The sequence below is a fragment of the Malaya genurostris genome, chromosome 3 (assembly GCF_030247185.1).
Source record: "Malaya genurostris strain Urasoe2022 chromosome 3, Malgen_1.1, whole genome shotgun sequence".
Taxonomy (NCBI): domain Eukaryota; kingdom Metazoa; phylum Arthropoda; class Insecta; order Diptera; family Culicidae; genus Malaya; species Malaya genurostris.
Window position 1 is genome coordinate 62,497,500 of NC_080572.1, and position 23,582 is coordinate 62,521,081.

A 23,582-nucleotide genomic window follows, 5' to 3' on the forward strand; every position below is an offset into this window, starting at 1 on the left:
TTAAAAACGGTGGGTGGGTAATGCCAGAGACATAACTGGATGTAGTGATTACGAATAAAATTGGAACGCTTCCTCCACCCTTCCGAATATCAGTTAGTTGATCGATTGTGTGAATTGTGCAAGCATTCCCCTTCTGCACTACTAGAATTTGAAACGATGCACTTACGGCAGAAGTTGCATACATTCGCGACCTTTAAACATGTATACGAAAGAGAAGACATTCGTCACTGTCACACAAATTTGCACACAATGTACAATTTAAGGACGTGACTGCTGTATATTCATTACGAACAAAATATTTAGGGACATCATCGCAAAAAAATGACTACTTGCAAACCAGTTCGTTCTCACATAATGAAATTTATTACTCATAACCTAGTTCAATCCTCCAACATCGAAGTTTAATGCTCTACCATAAAGTAATAATCCGTCGAGTCAATTCAGTTCAATATTTCTAATACAGTCCATTTACACGAGCCACACGAAGATATTTTATGTACATCGGCCGTAGATAAAGAGCTATTTTTGTAGTTAGTTCTGCTGTTCCATTAGAAAAGTAGTGTCTGGAAACCTGGCGTAGCTCAAAAATTCACCCAATGTGATCGATATAGTTCGAGCTTGGTTGAAAGATACATGTTTTCATCGATTTACCTAAACACTCTCTAGAAAGAATCATTTGTTCATCACCTCATAACTTTGGCTTTTCAGTTTTTTATGTTATAGTTTCTCAATCTTATGATTTACAATGAATTTACATAGGGAATTTAAACTATAAATGTCTAATTTTTAACGATTCTGTTTCACATACTAACACATTCGGACTACTCTGAAATATTTAACGTTAACCAACTTCTTTCTTAGTAAAAGATTTATGTTTCACATAAATTTGAGAGTAACAACCAAGTCAACTGTTGCCAGTAGCTGTTAGTTAGCAGTTATAATTCTTTCATTACACACTAATATCATCAGTCAAGCAAAGTTTGTTTGCTTTAAGCATTATTTATTTCCATAATATCTTTGTAAATTTTATCAAACAGTCAGCTAGAATCCGTTATCGAATTAGATTATACAATTAATTTTCTGTCATTATGGTAATTGATTTCTGTCTCGATTTACTTCCTTGTTTGTTTGTTTAAAACGCTTAGGCTCGCCACATTGACTCATTTTTAGGACTATAGGAAACCCTCGACCGAGAACAAGCAAACAAATCTGTCAAATCAGACCTTCTTCCTCGGGCCCAGAAGTAGAAGGTCGCGAGGTTTGCAGATTTCGTCGATTTTCCAGTAGTAGTTCTGCGAGATTGAATCTGAAAAAAAAATAAGATAAAAAAATTAGATTTACTACTTGATTGCAACATTGGCAGAATTACGGAAATAGAAAAGTCCATTACAGACCCTTTTTGCAAAAAATCAGGAAATTAGCGATAGAGTATTCTGTGATATCTCCTCACAAATTTAGTTTCATTTCGATTCTTGGAAGATAATTACTTTTGGTTTAGTTTAGTTGTTAATGAAAAGACTGTGAAAAAAAATCAGCTCGTACAAGATTAAGTTTTTATTAGAAAAACTTGTTTTCCTTAATATTGCCCATCTAGCAATGTACTAATGGTTGGTTTGGAACGCCTTGGAAAAAAATGTTATCAAAATCAAAAATGTTTTTTTTCTTTTTTTAAATCGATTTAAAATTTTTTGAGAAATTTTTTCAGTGCAGGACTGAATAAAAATATTTTCAGTATTTTTATTGGAAATCTTAATGAAAGTCACTAGTTCAACACTTTTTTTGTAGAATTTGTCATTTTTCGATAGTAACTATTTGAAAAAATTGATTGAAAAGTGACCCCACTCAAAACACTTTGAAGATCAATTTAGAAAAACCAAATTATGCAAAGAGAAATGTTGGGACAAAGTCAAATCTGAGAGAATGCTGTCAACTGCGAAAACGGTTTAGCGCGAAATTCTTTGAAAAGTGTCGCCAAAATTTACCATGGTTACACTACAATACCGAAAAAAGAAGCCTTTGACAGATCGACGAAATATTGAATACCGTACGCTTGATTATAATTCAATTATGAAACTGATGAACGAAAGGTAAGCTGTTGGAATTTAAAGACTGTTCCAGAAAGTATGGACGCAACCAAAAAACCGCTGCCATTTCGCAATGGTTCAGAATCTGTTAATTTTTATGGCTGCGTCCTGTTGTTTACACTCTTCTCTAACCACTTGTGCAGTTGTTTATTCGTTTTCATTAGTTTGTTTCGGAATGCGTGGACTTTCAGCAGAACAACGTCGAAAAATTGTGTACAAATGGTGCACAGAACGCGGACTGTCATTGAGAAAGATAGCAAAAATGGAAGGAGTGAGTGAAAAAGCCGTGCGAAATACAATCAGGAAGTTCGGTGAGGATAACACCTTTGAGGATAAACCGAAAATGGGTCGAAAAAAAGGTCCCGCTAACCCTTAGTTGGATAAACGTATACTGAAGGCGTTCTAGCAAAAGATGGAGGTTTCAGTTCGGGATGTGGCCAAAAAATGGGCACTTCGAAGTCAAATGTTCTTCGTGCTAAAGAGCGTTTGAATCTTCAAACCTATAAGAAGCAGAATCAACCAAAACTTAGTCCGAAACAATCGTAGTCCGAAATGCATCGATCAGGCCGAGGGTTCGAAAGCCGTACAATACGATTCTTGCTGCAAATTTGAATTGAATAATCATGGATGACGAAACCTACTTGAAACTCGATTACAAATCCTTGCCGGGACCACAATATTATACGGTGCGAGAAGGGCAAGTGTTAAACCAGTCCGAGACATCGATTGAAGTCGAAAAATTTTGTAAGAAAGCTATGGTCTGGTAAGCAATTTGTAGCTGCGGTAAGATTTCAAAACCCTTCATCACCACTGCTTCAATGAACAGCGAAATATACATCAAGGAATGTTTACAAAAACGACTTCTATTCATGATTCGAAGCCACAAGGCTCCTGTTGTCTTCTGGCCAGATCTTGCTTCTTGCCACTACTCGAAATCAACGGTAGGATGGTATACTACCAAAAATGTCACTTTCGTCCCAAAAGACATGAATCCACCACTCAGCTCTTTGTATGAAATGATACCCGGAACCTTCGACTTTCAAACCGGATTTGTAAAATGCAAGAAAACCTTTATAATTACCTCACAATAATCGAAAGAGAAAGTGAACAAAGAGAAACTGTCACTTGCTCATACGGATATTTGAAAAAATCAACCCGAGAATTAGCAACAAATGTTTATTGGGAAATGTATTTATTTACTTCAAGCCCGAAGCAAAACATACCCCATCATACTTTCGGAAAGCCATCGCGCATTGTTAGGAAGGAGGAGGTCGAAATATTAAATTCATTTCAGCTTTTTTCGAAGAAGGGCAAATCCTATAAAAATTACCAAATCGAGTTTCTCTCTAACCTACGGATGATTGTTTCAAAGTCCTACAATTTTGCTTATAAATTTGGATTCTGCAAAAATATATATAGAACTATGAAGGGCGAAACTTTCGTTCTATTTGTTTACGTAAGTTTCGCCCTCCGTGTTCTATTCCAACAACCAGGTCAATACTTCAATTGCTAGAAAGCAAGGACAAAACTATTTATTTTCGTTATTTTAGATGGTTTCCGAACTTTTTACTACTGGAAATAGTACATGAGATGATAAGATTACCCACAGATTTGTCATAAATAGTCGCAGAAACCAGACAATTTCACAAAAAAATGCGCGAGGGCGTAACTTCATAATTCACACAGGAAGCAGAGAAGTACACCGAAATCTCCATTTACGAACTAAACGAGGGTTCGTAAAAAGAGGTAGTTCGCAAAAAAGTTTTTGTTATTTGCGATTTGATTCGTAAAAAAAGTTTTGTGTAATTAATGTGGAAACCGCGCATCATATGATTATTTCCGGAACGGATGCAAAGAGTAAGTACAAGAAAATGATGTTTGGGTTCGTTTCAAAATCCAAGATGGCGGCTTCCGGTTTATTGAGATTGCTTAAAACCTCTAACAATATGGGTATCTTCGGAACGGAATTGATGAGTAGATGTCGGAAAACGATGTTTGAGGTAGTTTTGAAATTCAAGACGACGACTTCCGGTTTGTTGATATTCCTTGAAACCCATTAAAATATGGATATTTTCGGAACGGGATTGATGACGCCATCTTGTATTTTAGAACCACCTCAAACATCGTTTTCCGACATCTACTCATCAATTCCGTTCCGAAGATACCCATATTGTTAGGGGTTTTAAGCAATCTCAATAAACCGGAAGCCGCCATTTTGGATTTTGAAACGAACCCAAACATCATTTTCTTGCACTTACTCTTCGCATCCGTTCCGAAAATATCCCTATTGCAAGGGTTTCCAAGGAATATCAATCAACCGGAAGTCGCCATCTTGGATTTAAGAACCACCTCAAATATCGTTTTCCGACATCTACTCATTAACCCCGGTTCCGAAAATACCCATATTGTAAAGGTTTTCGAGAAATATCAATCAACCGGAAGCCGCCATTTTGGATTTCCAAAATACCATTACATCATTTTCCTGAATCTACTCTTTCAACTCATTCCAAAAATACCCATATTGTAGTAGTTTCCATGGAGTCGGAAATCGCTTTCGATGCATGCCAAAACCTCTGTTTACTAAGTTGGTTCGTAAAAAAGTTTACGTTATTTGGGATTTGGTTCGTAAAAAGAGGTTACGTATAAAAAGTGTTCGTTAACGGAGATTTGGGTGTAAAAAAATCAAAAAAGGGTGAAACTCTAGAAGAAAAGTTTAAATTGCATACGTTTTAAAGATTGATCTGAGAACGTACGATAATTTCCTCAATAGGCATTTAAACCAAAGTCGAAACACCCATCGATATTTTCTCCTTTTGCTGTCAATGCTAGATTAGCCCTTCTATTAAAAACAGCTGATTTCTTTTATGAGCTCCATAAAAACACGTTTACTTCTTCTAAAGGGTGATTTTTTGCTGGTGTCTTTTTGGCAACACTGTTTTTGACAGATAACGCGTGAATTGTATCTTGTGTCATTGTCAAATTTGTTCAGTTTAGTCTATAATTAAATCATAAACCGTCGTTTGGTCTATAATTTAATCATAAACGGGCACTGGCAAAGTTGGAGGAAGGTTCTCTTTTTGGCATTAAAAATGCCTTACTCTTCACTATATGGGGCCGGGTGTCAATTAAAAGTTTCAAAAATAGTCGCGTAATTTTTTTGTGTCATAATTTTGAACGTTAATAACTCGGTCATTTGTTGATGGATTGTTATAATTTAACAACCAATCGATTCGGAAACTTTTATCTTACAAATGTATGACGACGTCGTTTCAGTATTTCAATAGCATACTATTGAAAAAATGGTTGGAATCGACCTATGTTTTCATCCACCAATCCCTGTTGTACAAAATGACGTCAACTTCTTGTTCGGCATAGGAGGCTTTGCGTCATGCATAAAAAACACCGCATCGTTATGCGTAGTATGAAGAGAAATCTATAAATATAGGCGGCAAAATATTTCTTTGCCTAGTTGATGTTTGACTGTGAATGAAACAAGTAGCTCGTCCAGTGAGCTGATGACTGAATTGTATATGCGTTCACTTGCTGAATTGTCGCTTTTGCATTATGTGTTGGTGAAATTTCCTGCTATCAGCGCAACAACGTTTTCATCCAGTATTGAAGAACCGAATCAGCGTTATTACCGGTTCTTTCGAAATAGCCCATGTTTTTAGTAAATCTTTGGCTATAAAAATGTCTTACTCTTCACTATATGGGGCCGGGGGTCAATTAAAAGTTTCAAAAATTGCCGCGTAACCTTTTTGCGTCATAATTTTGAACGTTAATAACTCAGTCATTTGTTGATGGATTGACATAATTTAACAACCAATCAATTCGGAAACTTTTAACTTAAACATGTATGACATCGTTGTTTCAGTATTTCAATAGCATACTATTGAAAAAATGGTTAGAATTGACCTATGTTTTCATCCACCAATCCCAGCTGAGAAAATTGACGTCATTTTCTTGTTCGGCATAGAAGGCTTTGCGTCATGCATAAAAACACCGCATCATTCTGCGTAGTTCGAAGAGGAATCTATAAATATAGGCGGCAAAATATTTCTTTGCCTAGTTGATGTTTGACTGTGAATGAAACAAGTAGCTCGTCCAGTGAGCTGATGACTGAATTGTATATGCGTTCACTTGCTGGATTGTCGCTTTTGCATTATGTATTAGTGAAATTTCCTGTTGTCTGTGCAACACCGTGTTCGCTTGAGTATCTTATTTATCATCTAGCTATTAAAGAACCGAATCAGCGTGATTACCGATTCCTTTGAAATATCCCATGTATTAGCAAATTTTTAAACGATTTTACCATTAAAAAGGCCTATTATGAGATTGAAGCTACATTTGAATATTTCAATTGCATCCCATTGAAAAATTGGTTTGAATTGTGTATTTTATTTTGATTCTCCAATTTAGCCCAATTTAGAATTATTATTTAGCCAATTTAGAATTATCGGCGATTGACTTTTTGGATCTAATTTGCAGCGCTTGTTCCTCGATGATTTGTTAATGGATTTTCCTAATTCAAATGATTCCAAAGCTTCAATATTGTAAACTTAAATATGTTTTAATTTGCCAACGGATCGGTTTGCATACTTAAATCTCAATTCCCATACGAATAGAACGTGACAATGTGACTGAACAAGTTGTTGTCCCACCAGGAATTAAACGCTTCAAAAGATTCAAAATTAAATTCTGAAACTTATCTAAAAGCGGCCTCCTCGGTTTAGTAGTATAAATGAGTTTAACAGACTCACATATACAGTACAAATAAATGCAATATCGTATAGTTTCAAAGATAAACTCAAGGTAAGCTTACCTGCGATTTTACATGTATCGTTTGAATAGGAACCCTCGTAGAATTTGGTTAACCGCCAGTTTCAGTTTAATTATTATTTGCTTCAAAACAATAAGCGTCTGATGGCTACACGCGTTGTAACTATGACAATGTTCATTCATGTGTTAATAGCATCAAGTTACGATATGAACAAAATTTCTGAATTTTGTTGCGTATCCATTCCGTATATTCCTAATATGCCAAAACGAAAATCAATGTAAGCAACCGGCTGCTCGGCCATCCATGGAAGTTGACCATCAATGTTAACTTCCCTCTCTGAGCAGCCTAGATAGCCGTGTAGTGTCGGTAGCGGTTTCCCAACTGCTAAGAATAACGCTACGGTCCACCTGTACCGGTGGTATAAGTCCACCAAACAGGTAAGCCGTGTGGCATCCGGCGGAATTATTTTTTACCAAGAATTGATCCACTGGTTTCCTATTCCATGTCGTAAAAGGCCACAAAAATAGGAACTCCTAAGTCAAGGTGTATTTCCGTGCCGATGGCTGAATGGCTGCAGGAGGTTAAACATTGCAGTCGTGAACGGGATATCTTGGGTTTTTCCCTTACTGGATACACGCAATGCTTAGCAATCAACTTCTTTGATCATCGCTTCGGCAGGCCAGAGATTAGAAAGCTGAGTGTCTGTGGGTGTCCTCAAGGTGGTGTACTATCCCCACTTTTATGGAACCTAGTCGCTGATAGTTTGTTAAGGAAACTTAATAACCTTGGATTTCCGACTTATGGTTTTGCCGACGATTATCATATATTGATGACCGGTATAAGCATTAACACTCTCTTTGATTTAATGCAGCAAGCCCTGCGATCTGTTGAACAATGGTGTTGTCAGGTTTGGATTATCTGTAAATCCGGGCAAAACATCAATGGTGCTTTTCACTCATCGTAGGATAATTACAGGAGCTCGTCCGTTGCAGTTCTTTGGTTCAGAGGTCACTGTGGTCGATCAAGTTAAATACGTCGGGGTTATTCTTGACTCAAAACTGAATTGGTCTGCTCACATTGATTTCAGGATTAAAAGAGCTTGCATGGCTTTCGGCCAATGCAGACGAGCTTTTGGAAAATCATGGGGACTCAAACCCAGATATATTCATTGGATCTACACAACTATCGTTAGACCAATTTTAGCATATGGATGTCTTGTATGGTGGCAGAAAGGAGAAGTCGCGACAGTTCAGTCAAAGCTAAATCATCTCCAAAGGATGGTCCTAATGGCGATGACAGGAGCATTCACGACAACTCCTACTGCTGCTCTAGAGGCGCTACTGTGCATTAAACCACTACATGTGTTCCTAAAACAAGAAGCATTATCTTGTGCATACCGTTTTAGGGTTACAGGGCTTTGGAACAGTAACCCATTAGATTATGCTACCAGCCACACTCGCTTGTGGTCTCAAATGGTTACGTGGGATGAGTATTTACTCGCTCCTAGTGACCTAACTCTCACATGCAGTTTTCCTTTCAAAACATTCAATGTGAGCTATCCTCTTCGTTAGGAATGATTGTCTGGTTGTCTGGAACGACAACTTGATGAACACATAGTTTGTTTTACGGACGGTTCTCTGTTGAATGGTCGTGCTGGTGCTGGTATCTACTGTCGTGAAATAGGCTGGAGCAGTCTCATTCACTTGGTAGATACTGTACTGTGTTCCAAGCAGAAATCTACGCAATTCTGTGTGGAGTACAATCGGCACCTCAGCAGAGGATCTGTGGTAAACGTATTTATTTTTGTTCCGACAGTCAGGCAGCCTTAAAAGCACTCAGTTCGAATGACTCACGGTCGAATCTAGTGATCGCATGTCGAACTCAAATTGAAGACCTCAGCATTTCAAATGCTGTTTACTTCATATGGGTACCCGGCCATTCTGGTATTACTGGAAATGAATGGGCTGATGAGTTGGCTAGAGCTGGTGCAACGAATGATTTCGTTGGTCCTGAACCAGCTTTACCACTTTCAACTAGTTGGATAAAGCACAAGATACGTTCTTGGGCTGCATCCAAACATGCCAGCTACTGGCGCAGCTTGCAAACTTGCGCTCAGACAAAAGCATTTCTACCAGATTTAAATCTGAAAATGTCAAAGTGTCTACTGCATTTCTCCAAGTATCATTGAAGTATTCTAGTCAGAGCTCTGACTGGACATTGCAAACTCAATTATCACATGGCTACTATTCAACGTGCTGAGTATTATTCGTGTGATTTGTGTGAATGCGATTATGGTACTTCATATCATCTGATATGTAACTGTCCCGCATTGACGCAGCTACGTATCCGGGTTTTTGGTTCTCCATACATGGTTGAGTCTGTGTATGCGGAGCTAAAATTTAAGGATATTCTCTCGTTTCTCACCCAATGTGGTAAGGAGCTATAGTCAGAAGGGTTCATCGTTCTTCCTGGAGTGAATGAATCCCTTCTGTATTCACCTTAAATAGGGTTTGGCAGATTGTTTGGCATCCTCTGGGGGGTACCGCATTTACTTCTGCTCGTACATACTGCGAGTCGTTCTGCATTCTTCCGGGAGTGCAGAATGGTGTCGCTTTTGTAAGATCTCTAAATCGTCTCGGGGGTTGGAGGTTTTATTAACAGCAGACTGTTCGGGACCTCGTAGAGGTTCAGAATTTCCTTCTGCTTCCACTAAATGTGATCCTCAGCAGATTGTTCAGCATCCCTTAGGGGTGCAGAATTTACTTCTGCTTTTATGTGTTTTTGTGTCGTCAATTTTTCCCATCCTCCTAGTCCAACCCTTACCATTTCCTTTCAATCCTTCACTCTTATATATCGGGAAAATGATGCTAAAAACAAATTGATGGCAAGGCACAAATCTCCAAATATCAAGGGGAACGTGCCATTTGAGCCAATTTGTTCTGATTCCTGATTCCACATATACAGTACAAATAAATGCAATATCGTATAGTTTCAAAGATAAACTCAAGGTAAGCTTACCTGCGATTTTACATGTATCGTTTGAATAGGAACCCTCGTAGAATTTGGTTAACCGCCAGTTTCAGTTTAATTATTATTTGCTTCAAAACAATAAGCGTCTGATGGCTACACGCGTTGTAACTATGACAATGTTCATTCATGTGTTAATAGCATCAAGTTACGATATGAACAAAATTTCTGAATTTTGTTGCGTATCCATTCCGTATATTCCTAATATGCCAAAACGAAAATCAATGTAAGCAACTAAATATTTTATGTGGACTGTTTCATATGCTTTCTTCCTCGTATTGTTGCCATATTATTTACCGACACTTTCCGAAGATTATCGTCGATTTTGAAAAAGAATTAATAAAATTACACTATTACTGAGTTTACTGGTACAACATTTTTCGTTAAAATAAATTAAATCTTCTTTTGGATCGATTAACTGTTTATAAAATTAATAAGTTTGTCCGTTTCTCGAAAATTTTTATCATACAATAAAATAGTTTCATTTGTTCAGGTTTAAATCTTTAGGTTGTTTGTATCTAAAATTGAGATTTCGAGTAACTTTGAATTCATCATAATTGACTTCTAGTTGAAGAACGTTATTCAAAAACTTAACAATGTAAAAATTTGTGGAAGGGATCAAAATTGAATAGAATCAATTATCAAGAAAGAATCTAATTGTCAATTTTATCATTCGCTAACAATCTAAGCGCTTAAACTAGAGCAAGTTTGTAATTAGTCAATTGAATAAGTTTTTAGTTTAGTGTATCATCATCATTATCACCTTCATTTTCGTATTTATTATGGGAACCCTAGAAACATTTCATTTTTAATGTTATTGTGCTCGGTTGTGTCTTGAATACAACCCTCTAATTTTTTTTATCGAAAAATAGTGTCCAGCGATGAAGCTCATGTCTGATTGAATGGATACGTCATCAAGCAAAATTGCCGCAACTGGAGTGAAGACCAGTCAGAAGCATTGCATGAGCTACCAGTGCATCCCAAAAAACAAGTCCCTGTTTGGTGTGGATTATGGGCCGGTGGCATTATTCGTGCAATACCGACCGATATGTTGGAGAGAGTGTGCCAAAATTGAACCTTGCAGAGTCGTGCCAGATATTTTCATAGAAAATCTTTATTGCTATGTATAAAAAATCTGTATTAATCTGTATTCACTAATAAAATGATATTCTTACAACAAACTGATGTCAAAAAATATTATTCCAATAGATTGTGGTTGTAGGATGGTACATTCAAACAGTCATTGCTGCGCTCACAAGAATATTCAACGACGAAATTGAATTGTTATTCCATATATTTATCTAGTTTGAAATTGTTGACTTCATAATTTGACATGGAATTTCAACGTCCAATATGCAACGTCATAAAACTTTCAGTTTGACAGTAAAATTTCATGATGCCATTACTTCCTTGAATACCAGTTCAAATTGGTTTCAAACAGTGTTGGTGATTGCCGAAAATTTGACAGAAGCTGCTCGATATTTATCAATATTGTATACAACATTTTCAATCCGGTAGAAGATGCTACAAGAACTCGAGTCTCTCGATGAACGAACCGCGAGAGAACTTTTTTACATTTCTTCGCTTCACTTCAATCTCTGAGTATTTCACGGCCCATAAAAAAATTATAGTCTGATAATTATCGTTGCTGGCTGGAATTTACCAAGAGAGAATCGCAAGTTGGCAATTATTTGATCGTTATGGAGCAATTATTGCAAATTCTCTAAAGTTTCCAATATAAATCGAAAGCTTGTAGTTTTACCTTGAAAGTTTTGCGAAGAGTGAAGCGTCAAATATGAAATCAGTTCGGTAAATCGTGAAAGAAAAAGTAAACAAAGAGAAACTGTCATTTGCAGTTAGGCCCTTTTGTCGTGGGACGGTCGAAATGATTCTATCGCAATTATCCACTGCCCATGTAGAATCTGATCGGGAGACGAGAATAAGCGATTGTTTGTTGCATCAGAGAGAATTTCCACAGCAGCGAGCTAACCTTTGATTCTCAGACAGGTCATCGAGAGAAATTCGCTCTCGCACTTGTGTCTATTCTATGTTAAATAAACCATGTCGGATTTTTGTTGCTGCGATGATATTCGTCTCTCTTTGATGGCACTGATTGAATCGTGTGAAGAGTTGCTAGTGAGCGTTCTTTGATACGATAAAAGCCATCCTTGATTTCAAATTATAATATCAATTATTGATTTCCATATTAATTCGTGATTTGTCCGTCGATTGAAAGACTTTTATCTCATCACAGGAATCAAATACTAAAACATAGCTCAGACAGAAAAGTTGAATTTTTTCGTTCTTACTTTTTGTGAGATCTGTATAAATCTGTATTAAATTGAGGAAATCTGTATAAAATCTGTACTCTGTATTAAATCTGTATGAGAATGTTAATATCTGTATAATACAGATAAATCTGTATAGATGGCATCTCTGATCGCGACCAGCATTTACATGAAATCATTTTAAAACATTAAATTATTTTGATCGTTCTATCGATTCCAATAAACTCCAATGGATTTTCTCAAGTCTTTTGTTTTATTTTTTCTCTCTAGAAAATCAAATCCTATACCGCCAAAAAAAATCACCCTTTATTACGACCGAAAACGACGACATTGTCGACACGTATCACAGGCAGGGTTATCATATTCACAGATTTTTCTGTGAAACTACCAATTTTTCAATCACTTTTACTACACAGATTCTGTGTGCGTTTTCGCTTAAAGCAATCCCTCCAACCCAGCTTCGGCGTCAACTATTGTCAAACGTATGAATTTGACGTATGTTGAGGTTGGGACTGGAAAAATGTTAGCTTCAAGTAAAAATGATATGAGCTAATTATTATGATCTCTTATTTATCTACGATTGATAAATATGTTTTCAACTTTTGCGACATCTAAAATCAATGAACAATAGAAGTTACTTATGTATTGTTGCTTACAAAACTCACATATGTCTGAAAAGAAAACACTACAGCTCAAATTAAATCCGAACAATCAAAGTCTTTTAACATTACACAATTAAAAATATTAAATTGCATAGTGGCCCCGCTTGGATGCATGAAATTGAAAGCACGTCACTTACATAGTTGTTTCTTGTGTTCCAGGGCACATTTTTGCGTCACGCTCGACCGGCACGACATCGAACGGGCGGTAGGTTAATTATTTTCGATATTTCCTGTCGAGACCCGATAACGCGCCCTCATCCTTTCGGGTCTGTGTTTATGTGCACATTGTCACCTCCGAGCCGACATCATATCGGCGTACGAACGGCTCAAGCGCCAGCAAGATCCTAGATTGCATCCGTTACAAAACCGTTCGGGGATTGTAAATCCGCCGGGGGACTACACATCAGTCATGATAAAAAGTTGATTGAAAGTTGCAATTTGGTACCGTAAAAACTCGGATCAAACTATGTCAAAGGGCACTGTTTCGTTAACGCCCTGCTTCCACGACGGTATTTTCCCATTCATTTTGGCACGTGGAACACGCGAAAATGGAGCCGTTGTTGTTTTTTTGGTTTGCCTAACGACAAAAGACCACTTTTAATTACACTGGAAAAGGGCCGGCAACCCTTCGTTTAGGACATAGAACTACAGTTTGCCGCATTGCTTTGAGCAGCTGTGCGTGGAAGCTTATCTCTACTGGTGCTGGATACAATTTTCAATCCGAAGACCATTGGAACCAAAGCGGTCCGTTGTGCTCGACAAAATTAATTTTCAAATTTCGCACTTCATAGGAATCGAAAGGACCTGAATCCTTTGTGTGGCTGTCATTCGTGCCATTAGATTAGACAGAGTCTTATTTATTGGAGTTTCAATAGAAAGCATGCACTGAGCTAAATATCCTTTTTCATATTATGTGATATTCTAATGATTGTGCACTATTAGCATTTCCAATGATAGCTACTTGGTGTATTCAACATCATGACAAATATATAAGATAATCTTATGAAACATAAAACTCTGCCTAATGTTATTTCTACAAGATTTTCATATAACGAATGAAATTTCTAGTCTGAGTCAAATTTATAGGAGCGCCTTATAACCATTGCTAGATATCCACGCAACACACATTGGAACAATTTATGAAGCGCATATTATATTCACTTCGAGTTTATATTGATTGGTTCATCTATACCATATGACTAGTTTTATAAAATTTGTATATGACTTTCGATGAAGGTCATCCCAGTTCTATATAGCATTTATATATAGATCAAATGATTGCCATTTGATTGAACAAGTGATGTGTATATGATTTATATTAAAAATACTAGGATTATGGTGTTTAAGGAAATCAAAAACTACAATAACAATAATTGTCTTATCAAAAACTTATTGATATATTTTTCGTATATACACGGAGAACCCTTCGATCATAAAATTGCGATATCGCAGTTTTTGATTTTTGCGATAGTTGATTTAACTAATTTCTTTTTGATTCAACCAATATGGTTTTTGATTTGCATATATTCAAGGAGTTGAAAAATATGTTGTTTTGAATGCTGTCAAATGTCGGAGACAGTTGAAAGCAAAACAATAATCGCAATGCAAAATCAACAACTTTTTTGTTGAACTCTGTTCGCGTCGCTTCAAAATGTCAATAAAAACAATATCGATGATTAAAGCGTTTGGTGAAATTGTGTTCATTCGATTTGAGAATTTTATGATAACAAGTGTTTATCTAACAGCGGTGTTGTTATAAAGTTAACCTTGTTTAAGACGAAAAAGATTTGGTGACAAATTAGAAAATGTTTATGAATAATCATCTCGTAATCTTTCAGGTATGCGCAAAATTTTATGCTTCAAATTCGATCATTATTTACTTCCAGCAGACTGTTTTACTTCCAGCTGTTTGATACCGATTATGATGTTCATGCATTAGCAATAAAACGCTTTTTGACATGAATTTAATTTATAAAAGTAACAGGAGCGAAGGATTTCAAACACACAGGACGCGCTGCGTTTGAATGGAGCGTTTGAATTGCCGTCGCAAAATTTCAATTCCCATCGGTTGATGCACCCAAGCTCATATAAATTGACTAAAATTATCAGTGCATAACTTTAACTGAAACAAATAAAACCGATTTATTTTTCAACTAACAGAATTTTGTTTCAATAACAACACCAGTTATTTCAACTAAAATATTTCTTGAAATTGAAAGGTATGTGTCCTCACTAATTGACAGCATTTTTTTTTCAAACAGTTGAATTAGTTGTTTCAACCATCGTTTCTGCTAATCGAAAAACAAAAGTGACAGTTTAGATAAAACAACAATCGATTAGTTGTACCAAATTTTAACCAATCGAATTCAGAAAATCAACTAATATTCTGGTTGAAATGGGATCGCGGGTGGTTCCGTGTAAAGCGTTTCACAATACAAATTTATTTTAACATTTCAACTACACTTGCTCCTTTGAGACTGGCTCATTTCATCGGATATTTACTGTAACCAAACGATTCAGATGCACTACGAATAGCAGATAATCGCAAACTACTACTTTTTTCGAGGATTTAAGCTATACTAGTGGTCAGTGTTCCGTAAAGAAGCACCTCCTAATATTTGCGGAGGAGAAGTGAGATTACGAAACTAAAAATAAAAAATTTCAATCCTCTTACTAGACAGAGTAATGAAACGTACCGGATATTTATTTCATGGTCCGTTGGGTCGTATCCTTGAACGAAGTTGAATGAGCTGTCTTGTCAGTGATTTAAAATAACATTGAGAACTTCCCAAAAAACTACAAGGATCAGCCCCATGGGGTTGTTCGGAACCTTGATGTGGAACAAGGCAACTAAAAATTTCTAATGATCGACATTTTCAATTAATCGCCAGTTATTTGAAATAATTTTCTGCACAACTTTATCGAAGTAACTTAGCCCATATGTTGCCAATGAACCAAAATAATATTCTTATCTCACTTTTAGGGGAATTAATCACATAACTAAAATTTGCCAAAAGATGGCGTCTGTCATTCTGAGTAACTTTGCTGAAGATACTGTACCTCAAAAACCACGTTCCTATCAGTTATCAATTAAGAGCGTGAAATTGCAGCTTTTGAACCACTGTGCACTGGGTGCATTAAAACAGGATATGATTCTAGTGCTCCTTAATGCCTCTACCTAAAAATAAGCTGATATTTCTACGTAGGGTAAAGTGTTATAATATGCCCCCTTAAGAAATCATTGAGATATTTCCAAGTGTATTGATATATTTTCTTCGAGAATGTAAGTATTTCATTGCAATACGGATGAGGAACATAATTTTTAATGACCCCAATAGAAAAGATGAGAATTGATTGATATAAACATATTTTCCAAAACGGCCACATTATTAGTTTTTTTCGCTCGCCTCAGACATAATGCCCCAGCAGCCGTAAAATATGTCTCACAACAAATCGGTGGCATGACACACGACAAAAGACATTTTATCCCACAACAATGATGCATTATGCTTCTTGAAATGTCCATAAAGTTACTGTTTTGAGATAATCAGTATGTCAAAGAAATGGCGGATAAAACATCTATTTAGTCGAAGCAAAACCTTACATCGAAAAGCTGCCAAATGAAATTTTTAGTTTTTTCATACTTTCCTGCAAACGACAACCATCAAACTTGCATAGCAGAAAGATCCTACGAAAAGATAGTGTTAGTGATAAAACTTTGGTTCAGAATAGTCTTCAATGCTTAAGAAAGGAAAGGGGGCATTTTGGCTAGCAGGGGCGCTTTATAAGACTTTCCCCTACCTACCTATCTTCAATTTGGGTTTATTTGAATCAATCACAAAATAAATTTCAATACATCTGAAACGGTTTAATAGAGCAATAGTTTAAAAAAAAAACTGTGCCAAGACAGGTTTTCATCACACTCCAACCAATGAGAATGATGTTCTGTTTCCTACAGACATTGCCCAAGCAGAGCGTTTTCACTGGTCTGGTTTTGAAAGCTCTTGGCAAATCGGAAATCGCAAATCCGATTTGTTGTGAGTCGTCCTGTCTCAGTGGAAATATTTGCGCGGTGGCAATGCGAAGAGGAAAAAGTTGATGTACATTTTACTGGCACACTACTGCATCGTACATCCTTTTCGATAGCCGTGAGCTGCAGCACAGTCGAGAGTTGATGTATGACCAACCGAACGGGACACCGTTTAAAATCAGAACCATGATGTTGCACCTTTATAGTGCTGCTTTTGAGGACCACTACAGTGACGCATTCAAACAAGAAATCATAGTCATTGAATTGCAGCTCGCCAGAGGACAGTAGTTCAGGGAATCGTAAAGTTGAGAACATATATTTCCAACCGATGAAGCACAAACCAAATAACCGGCCCGGAACAACTCGTCCGGACAGACTTTTGTCCGTTTGCCGAAGAAACTATTCGAGCGGACTGGCGAAGGAAGTGGGTAAACCCATATCAAATCGAACGGGGAATCGAAAGCGATCAAAAGTTTTGCCTCTTTCAATCAAAGGGGCAATTCCGACCGGCATCATTCGACAAAAATATTCGCTAAACTGACACAGTAACTGCAGATTCGAAAAGTTGCTTCAGCTGACTGAAAGGAACCGGCGAACGATGTCAATGCCTACTTTATTTAATGGCAAAACGTTTTCCTTGTTGCTTTGCTTTCTGGATCGCATCCACCAGCGGTTCCGGAACATTTCTCAGGTTGGTAGAATGACTTGAAGTACATATGCAGACCGTTGCACAGTGAGGAAAAACGATCAAAAACGCGACTTTGCTCAATAATTTCATAAAACCCTAAGGGCATATTCAGGAGTGTTCTAGTTCTAGATGCATAATGTATGTCAGTTTTAAAATTTAAATCTAGAAATTATAACAAAATAAACTGGCAGCCCCAGCAGCGTTTTATCTGTGTTTCAAATATAGAAAAAATAGGACGGCAGTGTATACCAGTTTTAAATTTGACAGTAGAACTGGTCGAATAAATAAAACTAAAACGGATTGCTGGTGATACGTTTGTTTCAGTTTCATTTACATTATAGACCACCCATATGAATCTTGCAGCTGCTGAATTTGCTCTAAGCAAATATTTTCAAAGTTAGTATTTCTGATGCAATTCCTCTTTTTTCAGACTTTACTTCGAAAACTAACTGTGAAACACAGGAAAAAAATCAATTCGACCAATCCACAGTGGTTTGAATCGACAAAAACGTGAACTTAATTCTCTAGCTGCTAAACCGTTGATCCGATATACATAGTTCCTTTGGAGAACTCATTCACAAAAATATACCTCGTGATTTGATCACAATATAAAATGTGCAAAGCCTACTACGATAAAAGTTCATTTCTACAACTTTTTTCCCTTAAGAGATAGAAAAACGATGTCTTCTACAAAGTTTTAGAACTTCTAATGAGAAAAAACTTTGCCGAAGAAGCTATAGGTCTAACGCAAAAAGTTTCGAATATATAAAGCAATTTCGTTCGAAATCACCTAAAATCAATTTTTTGTACATAACTTTTTTCACAATTATTTTCAGTGTCTACTATGTTCGAGACAATTACTAAAAACGTAAAATTACACATTTTGAAGTAACGAAGTGTCTAGCGTGGCCTTTTTAAATTGTGTGAATGAGACAACAAAATATAGAGTGCTTTTTTGACCATTTTCTTAGGAAAAACGTACATCAATAAAATTGTTTATCTTCATATCACGCGTTTTTTGTGATATCGATCGATAAGTTACCTTAGGCAACAACTTTTGCAAGAAATTGCCGTCGAGGTATAAAAAATAGAGCATTAGTTTTAACACCAGACGAAAGAGAAAACTTTTCACTGTAGCTTACTATTATGACTTAATCTCAGCGAGTACCGAGTCTTTCGGAATTCCTCTTCAAAGTGAATGTTGATAGATGATCGTTATCACAAAAAAATCGCGAGACATTGCCGACTCCAGTAGAAAATGTAATAGAATTGCAATTAGGAAACAGATTAGTTACAAATTCCCTGAAACCAAACAAACTTGTTTTTGTTGGTTATTATTCTTTATTCTTAGTCTGTGCACGTTTTTATTCTCAAGTTCAGGCATTTCTCTTTTAAAAAATGTACGCCTGTATGTAACGTTGAACCACTCACGCATTTTATTATAATATTATCATCGACCAAATGCTCCAGCATTTGTATTATCAACTAACTATTTTGTGATCTTAAAAATAATATTCAGCGCTGCTTTCACCAACACCAACAGTGCATATTTGGAGCAGGTAATTTATTATAAAGATATTTCACTGTGCTTCATATTTCAATATACTTTAAAAGTAATACTAAGCGTCAATATAAATAAACGGTCATATTAATTGAAATTAATGTATTCTAATTCACTTTTACATCGGGGATGATTTTGAATAGAATTTTTTATTCAACTGAAGTCCATCTCATAGTATGATTTATTCAGAAATAGTGTGAATTTCATTATTTTTCTCAGTGTATGTTTTAATTCATAAGAACGTATTTGTTTTTAGGCGTACTGGTAATGGTGTGAGATATCATCCTTGAAATGAATTGGATTGGAATTAAAAGAACGGATAAGATATATTCTATTAAAAGAATAAGTAAAACTTTTCGAAATTTAATGAGCACATGCTTCTTTAGTTAGTCCAATTGCATACAATAATGCATCATGAAATTATATTCAATCATTACACCATTGCACCAAAGCTACACTAACGACCGATTCCAATTTTAGAACATTTCCTACAAAGCTCCTTTTAATAAACCAAAAATAGTCGTTTTAGCAAATGTTTTTGCTAAGAAAATGGTCAAAAAAGCACTCTATATTTTGTTGTCTCATTCACACAATTTAAAAAGGCCACGCTACACACTTCGTTACTTCATATTACTTGATTTAAGCTTTCCAAAAAGTATATGTATGTGCATTTTGGTCTGCGACCCTGCTTCCTATTGGTAGTTAAAGCTGGTGCATATAAAAGTTTAAATGTTAAATAACTTTTTAAGGAAAAGGCCAAAACGTTGCACAGTTCTCAACAAAAATGTGTAATTTAACGTTTTTAGTAATTGTCTCGAACATAGTAGACACTGAAAATAATTGTAAAAAGTTATGTACAAAAAATTGATTTTAGGTGTTTTCAAACGAAATTGCTTTATATATTCGAAACTTTTTGCGTTAGACCTATAGCTTCTTCGGCAAAGTTTTTTCTCATTAGAAGTTCTAAAACTTTGTAGAAGACATCGTTTTTCTATCTCTTAAGGGAAAAAAGTTGTAGAAATGAACTTTTATCGTAGTAGGCTTTGCACATTTTATATTGTGATTAAATCACGAGGTATATTTTTGTGAATGAGTTCTCCAAAGGAACTATGTATATCGGATCAACGGTTTAGCAGCTAGAGAATTAAGTTCACGTTTTTGTCGATTCAAACCACTGTGCAATCGGAAGGTATTCGTGATATGCTCATAAGTTATATAAATGGATTGTTTTTAATAAGATTGACCACAAATAACTATATTCTGTTTTACCCCCAGTCATCTTCTTTCATGAATTTACAGAAAAAAATGTTCTACTGATCGGTGCTTAGACCAATATTGGTTGTTGGTTGGTTATATGTTTCGCATATAACCTCAAATAATTATAAACATATAGTTTCCATGATCGTATGCTTCGTGCTACATCGTTTTACCCCAATTTTCCCTCAAATACAATTTTATGTTGAATTCAGATTTACAATCCCGAAGTAGATCCAATATGACCTATCAATGTTGGTTCATATCACGTACAAAACATACAAATCCAATCAAACACAATGAGAATGACAGTACTAGCCTGTTTAACCCTGTTTACCCCAATTTATTTCATAAGTCATTTTTCTGGTTAAACTTTCATTGCATACCGAAAGCAGGCTGACTGCGTTTGATGGAAATCGATTGATATTACGATCGATAGCCCTAAAAATAAGATTACAAATGAATTCAATGACCGCACGAATCTTGTTATACAGTTTTACCCCAATTATTTTCAATAGAGCCTAAATTTTTTTTAATTTAGCCTTTTGATCTACAATTCGGAAGCAGATCCAATACGAACTATCAATATTGGTCAATATTACGTAAAAAACTTCAGCGATCCAAATATATTTTTTGGTTTACAACTGTCAGTGAAGGCTTTATAATAGTTTTGAAGTAAAATTTTACTGAATTCTGAAAGGAGTCTGGTCGAATCGATGATAAAACAGATTGGTTATATTATACTAACATTTTGTTGAAAATACGCAGTGGCTTAAGCAACTCTTTGAACATTTTCGCAGTAACATGATTTGATAAAATAAAATTGTGTTCCTATTTTCAGGTCTTTCTTCGTAATATCAATCGATTTTCATCAACCGCAATCAGTTTAACCAGAAATACGACTTTCGATATAAATTGGGGTAAAACGGGTTAAACAGGCTAGTACTGTCATTCACATTGTGTTTAATTGGATCACAGATGTTTTGCACATAATAACATATGAACCAATATTGATAGATCGTGTTGGATCTGCTTTTGGATTGTAGATCATATTTCAACTAACAGGAAAAGAAATGAGGTAGAACGGTACAACGAGTTTTCTGCTGTCAGTAAAACTGTATACAATCGATTTGTTAGACTTTTTTACATCAGAAAACTTCTGTTCGCTCGTCTGTAAGTTCTTCGGTTTCATGTTACATAGTTAAGCTTGAAAATGCAGTATAAGAATGGAACTTGGGGTAAAATAAACATGATAGCATCTCGTGCGGTCCTTCTAAATACATGGAATCGATTTCACTGTCCATTTTACACCAAAAAAGTACTTTGTGGTGAGCTGTATCATGCCTCCAAAAAAATCGTCTCGTTTTTGGTCCATTTTTCCCCACTGTGCGTTGCCTGGAAAGCTGCCAATATTTCGACTGTCTACGGTGGGTCTACGGGTTATTTGATGGCCTAGTCTAGCGTTCGTTACCGGAAAGGGGAATTCGGTTTGTCGATACGCGATATCGAAATGTAATAACATTCCGTTAAGCAATTCCAATTATTTTCTCGTCTTCGCACGAAAGTCACTGTTGGGCCAAGCCGCTGGAAAGTGAGTGATTTTCGAATTTTCAATTTAGTCAATTTAGCTGGAGCCGTTGTAGAATTTCTGTCCGCACAAGTTTCCCATTCTGTTACTTCTAAGTAATCGATACCGCACGGCTCCGATAGGGTGTATTAGTACAAAAACTTTTTGTCGTGCTAATGGTAGAAATATGTAAATCAAAGTTACTGTGATTCGTGAAGTTGTGGATGCTGTCACTTGAATAAGTTTTACTGTAGCTTTACGCTTTTGTGCTGTGCGGGGAAACAATGTTGCTAGTAACAGAAAGTATTAATATCTGAGACTCAACTTCTCTTTTGTAGATTCCAATTCGAGTTTCTTCACGATAGTTGTATTATTTGTTGGTTCCTTCATATTTAGTTTGTTTTACCGTGACTAAAGCAACTGTCACTAAGAGAATTATCGTTTGCGGACAACCCGGACGAATGGCTATGACAATATTCGAACTCTGAATTTTAATTCTGAAATCCAAAATCCGGTTCATCGGTATTCCTCAACAACCACTACAATATATGTTCAATTCTCCGGACAGTTTTTCGTGTGTGACGTCAAACGTCCGGTTTTTTTTTACTGAAGCTCTCAAGCACAGTTTCAACCGAGTAACTGACAGTTAATCGTGCAGTCCGTCAGTTTTAATCAACCATCTTTTAGTATGAGTGCATCCAAAAGAGATTAACTTTTGTCGTGAATACGACTTACTTTACTATGGGGTGCCTTTTCAGAATTTACCCTCTGAGAGAGTGATAAGTTTTTGATCGTGAGTATCTCTTGTTGTATCTAACGAATCAACATAATATTTGCTACATGCCATCGGAAATATGATCACAATTTTATGATAAAATATTCAGTTGTGTGACATAATCTCAAATAATTCAGAATTAAACTTTTCTGAAATGTTTGGTATAAACGAGTATCAAAGAGGATAATTCATAAGGCGCGTTTACCTTTCTCGTATTTTTAAAGCTCAGTGATTTGTGAAAGGATTTATATAATCAAACTACCAATAGAATCGAAATTTTTCAACTTAAGCGTGTAAAGAAAAAGCATTGAAATATTTCAATAGTACACTATTGAAAAACCTGTCTCATTCGATCCATGTCAACACCAGCCAATCAGAACGCGTTCTGAGCAAATGTTCGTTCGAGAAAATGTTCCGAACAGTGTTTAATATCGTAGTGAGTTCCACAATTTGGTCCTTCTGAAAGGCAGGAATGAATCCCGTACAGCATCCGGATAGTTTCTTTCAATGAAATGCAAACCCGATATGAAATAATCGAAATTAAAATTCTATATTCCTTTTTTTTTATAGCCGTTAGGACCGCCCCAGTTGCCTCAGTTTGGATTCTATCGCCACTGCGAGCAGATGTATTTTGTGTCGTTTGCAAAGCTAGTTTTGCTTCCGACAAGAGCGATTACGTCACAGCTGGCAGTCTTTTGCATTGGCGAAAAAGCAACGGTGGAGAGCATTACACAAAATCAGCCGTTCTAATGGGTCTAAAAGTTTTCTAAAGAACTATTAGGATTTGTTGTTCGCAAATCGAAGGGAAATATCCTCAGTTTAGTGCAAATCTAGAACAGTTAGGTTAGATTTGTGCACTTTTCGCT

At 36.1% G+C, this 23,582-nt stretch overlaps 1 protein-coding gene across 5 annotated transcripts in view; it reads right to left on the reverse strand.

Annotated features, from left to right (window-relative positions):
- Window positions 1–349: 349 nt before the first annotated feature.
- LOC131434660 (neuropeptide Y receptor type 2) overlaps window positions 350–23,582 on the reverse strand; it is a 231,705-nt gene continuing 208,472 nt past the window's right edge. For all 5 annotated transcript variants that reach the window (XM_058601614.1, XM_058601616.1, XM_058601618.1 and 2 more), the window contains one exon: window positions 350–1,306. The gene's annotated coding sequence lies outside the window, so the exon portion shown is untranslated. The remainder of the gene's footprint in view (window positions 1,307–23,582) is intronic.